Here is a 5710-nt window from a genome sequence, read left to right as displayed (position 1 = left end):
TGAGCAGGAGCAAGGACAAGAATATTCTTGTTGAAGCAGATCCAGAACCTGAAAGGACTCTGAAGAGAAAACTAAGAGAAGCTAAATTACAACAATCCAGCAAGCACCTTTCAGAAATTTTTGAACAGGAAGAGGAGATGGCAGCCGAAAATAATAATAATGCAAGGAGGATGCTTGGTGACTTTACTGCACCTAATTCCAATTTACATGGAAGAAGCATCTCCATTCCTGCCATTGGAGCAAACAATTTTGAGCTGAAACCTCAATTAGTTTCTCTGATGCAGCAGAACTGCAAGTTTCATGGACTTCCATCTGAAGATCCTTTTCAGTTCTTAACTGAATTCTTGCAGATATGTGATACTGTTAAGACTAATGGAGTAGATCCTGAAGTCTACAGGCTCATGCTTTTCCCTTTTGCTGTAAGAGACAGAGCTAGAGTATGGTTGGACTCTCAACCTAAGGATAGCCTGAACTCTTGGGATAAGCTGGTCAAGGCTTTCTTAGCCAAGTTCTTTCCTCCTCAAAAGCTGAGCAAGCTTAGAGTGGATGTTCAAACCTTCAGACAGAAAGAAGGTGAATCCCTCTATGAAGCTTGGGAGAGATACAAAGGACTGACCAAAAAGTGTCCTTCTGACATGCTTTCAGAATGGACCATCCTGGATATATTCTATGATGGTCTGTCTGAGTTATCTAAGATGTCATTGGATACCTCTGCAGGTGGATCTATTCACCTAAAGAAAATGCCTGCAGAAGCTCAAGAACTCATTGACATGGTTGCTAATAACCAGTTCATGTACACTTCTGAGAGGAATCTTGTGAGTAATGGGACGCTTATGAAGAAGGGAGTTCTTGAAATTGATACTCTGAATGCCATACTGGCTCAGAATAAAATATTGACTCAGCAAGTCAATATGATTTCTCAGAGTCTGAATGGAATGCAAGCTGCATCCAACAGTACTCAAGAGGCATCTTCTGAAGAAGAAGCTTATGATCCTGAGAACCCTGCAATAGTAGAGGTAAATTACTTAGGTGAACCTTATGGAAACACCTATAACTCATCATGGAGAAATCATCCAAATTTCTCATGGAAGGATCAACAAAAGCCTCAACAAGGCTTTAATAATGGTGGAAGAAACAGGTTTAGCAATAGCAAGCCTTTTCCACCATCCACTCAGCAACAGACAGAGAACTCTGAACAAAATACTTCTAATTTAGCAAACTTAGTCTCTGATCTGTCCAAGGCCACTGTGAGTTTCATGAATGAAACAAGGTCCTCCATTAGAAATTTGGAAGCACAAGTGGGCCAGCTGAGTAAAAGGATCACTGAAATCCCTCCTAGTACTCTCCCAAGAAATACAGAAGAAAATCCAAAAGGAGAGTGCAAGGCCATTGAATTGATCACCATGGCCGAACCTGTAAGGGAAGAAGAGGACGTGAATCCCAAGGAGGAAGACCTCCTGGGACGTCCAGTGATCAATAAGGAGTTTCCCTCTGAGGAACCAAAGGAATCTGAGGCTCATCTAGAGACCATAGAGATTCCATTAAACCTCCTTATGCCATTCATGAGCTCTGATGAGTATTCCTCTTCTGAAGAGAATGAGGATGTTACTGAAGAGCAAGTTACCAAGTACCTTGGTGCAATCATGAAGATGAATGCCAAATTATTTGGTATTGAGACTTGGGAAGATGAACCTCCCTTGTTCACTAATGAACTGAGTGATCTGGATCAACTGACATTGCCTCAGAAGAAACAGGATCCTGGAAAGTTCATAATACCTTGTACCATAGGCAACATGATCTTTGATAAGGCTCTGTGTGACCTTGGTTCAGGGATAAACCTCATGCCCCTCTCTGTAATGGAGAAACTGGGAATCTTTGGGGTGCAAACTACTAAAATCTCATTAGAGATGGCAGACAGTTCAAGAAAACAGGCTTATGGACAAGTAGAGGATGTGTTAGTAAAGGTTGAAGGCCTTTACATCCCTGCTGATTTCATAGTCCTAGATACTAGGAGGGATGAGGATGAATCCATCATCCTTGGAAGACCCTTCCTAGCCACAGCAAGAGCTGTGATTGATGTTGACAGAGGTGAACTAGTCCTTCAATTGAATGAGGACTCCCTTGTGTTTATAACTCAAGGTCATCCTTCTGTAAACATGGAGAGGAAGCATAAAAAGCTTCTCTCAAAACAGAGTCAACCAGAGCCCCCACAGTCAAACTCTAAGTTTGGTGTTGGGAGGCCACAACCAAACTCTAAGTTTGGTATTGAACTCCCATATCCAAACTCTAAGTTTGGTGTTCGGAAGTCTCAACAATGCTCTGAACATCTGTGAGGCTCCATGAGAGCCCACTGTCAAGCTATTGATATTAAAGAAGCGCTTGTTGGGAGGCAACCCAATTTTTATTTATCTAATTTTATTGTTCTTTCATGTTTTATTAGGTTCATGATCATGTGGAGTCACAAAATAAATATAAAAATTGAAAACGGAATCAAAAACAGCAGAAGAAAAATCACACCCTGGAGGAAGATCTCACTGGCGTTTAAACGCCAGTAAGAAGCATCTGGCTGGCGTTCAACGCCAGAACAGAGCATGGTTCTGGCGCTAAACGCCCAAAATGGGCAGCATCTGGGCGTTTGAACGCCAGAATTGCACCCTAGAGAAGAGCTGGCGCTGAACGCCCAGAACAAGCAAGGTTCTGGCGTTCAACGCCAGAAATGGGCAACAAATGGGCGTTCAACGCCCAGAACAAGCACCAATCTGGCGCTGAACGCCCAGAGTTGTGTGCAAGGGCATTTTGCATGCCCAATTTAGTGCAAGGTTGTAAATCCTTGAACACCTCAGGATCCGTGGACCCCACAGGATCACCTCAGGATCTGTAGACCCCACAGGATCCCCACCTACCTCCACTCACTTCTTCTCACCCCTCTTTCACACAATCCCATAAACACTCTTCCCTATCACCACTTCACCACTCACATCCATCCACTCTTCCCCATAAACCTACCTCATAAACCCCACCTACCTTCAAAAATTCAAAATCAATTTCCCACCCAAACCCACCCTTATGGCCGAAGCTTACCCCCCTCCCTTCCCTATATACAACCCTCTCTTCTCTTCTTGGCCGAATACACCCCTCCCCCCTCTCCTCCATATTTTCTTCTTCTTCATCATCTATTCTTTCTTCTCTTGCTCGAGGGCGAGCAATATTCTAAGTTTGGTGTGGTAAAAGCATAAGCTTTTTGTTTTTCCATTACCATTGATGGCACCCAAGACCGGAGAATCCTCTAGAAAAGGGAAAGGGAAGACAAAAGCTTCCACCTCCGAGTCATGGGAGATGGAAAGATTCATCTCCAAAGCTCATCAAGACCACTTCTATGATGTTGTGGCCAAGAAGAAGGTGATCCCCGAGGTCCCTTTCAAGCTCAAGAAGAATGAGTATCCGGAGATCCGACATGAAATCCAAAGAAGAGGTTGGAAAGTTCTAACAAACCCCATCCAACAAGTCGGCATCCTAATGGTTCAAGAGTTCTATGCCAATGCATAGATCACTAGGAACCATGATCAAAGTAAGAACCCAAACCCAAAGAATTATATTACAATGGTTCGGGAAAAATACTTAGATTTTAGTCCGGAGAATGTGAGATTGGCGTTTAACTTGCCTATGATGCAAGGAGATGCATGCCCCTACACTAGAAGGGTCAACTTTAATCAAAGGTTGGACCAAGTCCTCATGGACATATGTGTGGAAGGAGCTCAATGGAAGATTGACTCCAAAGGCAAGCCGGTTCAATTAAGAGGACTGGACCTCAAGCCTGTAGCTAGAGGATGGTTGGAATTCATCCAACGCTCCATCATCCCCACTAGCAACCGATCTGAAGTTACTGTAGATCGGGCCATCATGATCCATAGCGTCATGATTGGAGAGGAAGTAGAAGTTCATGAAGTCATCTCCTTTGAACTCTACAAAATAGCCGAAAAGCCCTCTCCTGGGGCAAGGCTAGCTTTCCCTCATCTTATTTGCCATCTATGTTACTCAACTGGAGCTTTCATAGAAGGAGACATTCCCATTGAGGAAGGGAAGCCCATCACTAAGAAAAGGATAGAGCAAGCAAGAGAGCCCATTCATGGATCTCAAGAGACGCATGAAGCTCATCACCATGAGATCTCGGAGATGCCTCAAATGCATTTTCCTCCACAAAACTATTGGGAGCAGATCAACACCTCCCTAGGAGAATTAAGTTCCAACATGGGACAATTAAGGGTGGAACATCAAGAGCACTCCATCATCCTTCATGAAATTAGAGAAGATCAAAAAGCAATGAGGGAGGAGCAACAAAGACAGGGAAGAGACATAGAAGAGCTCAAGGACATCATTGGTTCCTCAAGAAGGAAACGCCACCATCACTAAGGTGGACTCATTCCTTGTTCTTACATTCTCTGTTTTTCGTTTTCTTTATGTTAAGTGCTTATCCATGTTTGTGTCTTATTACATGATCATTAGTAGTTAGTAACTATGTCTTAAAGTTATGAATGTCCTATGAATCCATCACCTCTCTTAAATGAAAAATGTTTTAATTCAAAAGAACAAGAAGTACATGAGTTTCAAATTTATCCTTGAACTTAGTTTAATTATATTGATGTGGTGACAATGTTTCTTGTTTTCTGAATGAATGCTTGAACAGTGCATATGTCTTTTGAAGTTGTTGTTTAAGAATGTTAAATATGTTGGCTCTTGAAAGAATGATGACAAGGAGACATGTTATTTGATAATCTGAAAAATCATAAAAATGATTCTTGAAGCAAGAAAAAGCAGCAAAGAACAAAGCTTGCAGGAAAAAAAATATATAGAAAAAAAATAGCGAAAAAAAAATAGAAAAAGAAAAAGCAAGCAGAAAAAGCCAAAAGCTCTTAAAACCAAGAGGCAAGAGCAAAAAGCCAATAGCCCTTAAAACCAAAAGGCAAGGGTAATAAAAAGGATCCCAAGGCTTTGAGCATCAGTGGATAGGAGGGCCTAGAGGAATAAAATCCTGGCCTAAGCGGCTAAACCAAGCTGTCCCTAACCATGTGCTTGTGGCGTGTCGGTGTCAAGTGAAAACTTGAGACTGAGCGGTTAAAGTCAAGGTCCAAAGAGAAAAAAGAGTGTGCTTAAGAACCCTGGACACCTCTAATTGGGGACTTTAGCAAAGCTGAGTCACAATCTGAAAAGGTTCACCCAATTATGTGTCTGTGGCATTTATGTATCCGGTGGTAATACTGGAAAACAAAGTGCTTAGGGCCACGGCCAAGACTCATAAAGTAGTTGTGTTCAAGAATCATCATACTGAACTAAGAGAATCAATAACACTATCTGAACTCTGAGTTCCTATAGATGCCAATCGTTCTGAACCTCAATGGATAAAGTGAGATGCCAAAACTATTCAAGAGGCAAAAAGCTATAAGTCCCGCTCATTTAATTGGAGCTATGTTTCATTGATAGTTTGGAATTTATAGTATATTCTCTTCTTTTTATCCTATTTGATTTTCAGTTGCTTGGGGACAAGCAACAATTTAAGTTTGGTGTTGTGATGAGCGGATAATTTATACGCTTTTTGACATTGTTTTTAGTATGTTTTTAGTAGAATCTAGTTACTTTTAGGGATGTTTTCATTAGTTTTTATGTTAAATTCACATTTCTGGACTTTACTATGAGTTTGTGTGTTTTTTTGTGA

At 41.6% G+C, this 5710-nt stretch overlaps 1 non-coding gene across 1 annotated transcript; it reads right to left on the bottom strand.

Moving 5' to 3' along the window:
- Positions 1–533: 533 nt before the first annotated feature.
- On the bottom strand, positions 534–641 carry LOC112739871 (small nucleolar RNA R71). The gene has a single exon (XR_003170806.1). It is a non-coding gene; the product is annotated as a small nucleolar RNA R71 (small nucleolar RNA).
- Between the last annotated feature and the right edge of the window lie 5069 nt (positions 642–5710).

Source organism: Arachis hypogaea, chromosome 13 (assembly GCF_003086295.3).
Source record: "Arachis hypogaea cultivar Tifrunner chromosome 13, arahy.Tifrunner.gnm2.J5K5, whole genome shotgun sequence".
In the NCBI taxonomy this organism is placed as follows: Eukaryota; Viridiplantae; Streptophyta; class Magnoliopsida; order Fabales; family Fabaceae; genus Arachis; species Arachis hypogaea.
The sequence above is the reverse complement of the archived record's forward strand: the minus strand, read 5'-3'. Positions and strand labels throughout refer to the sequence as shown.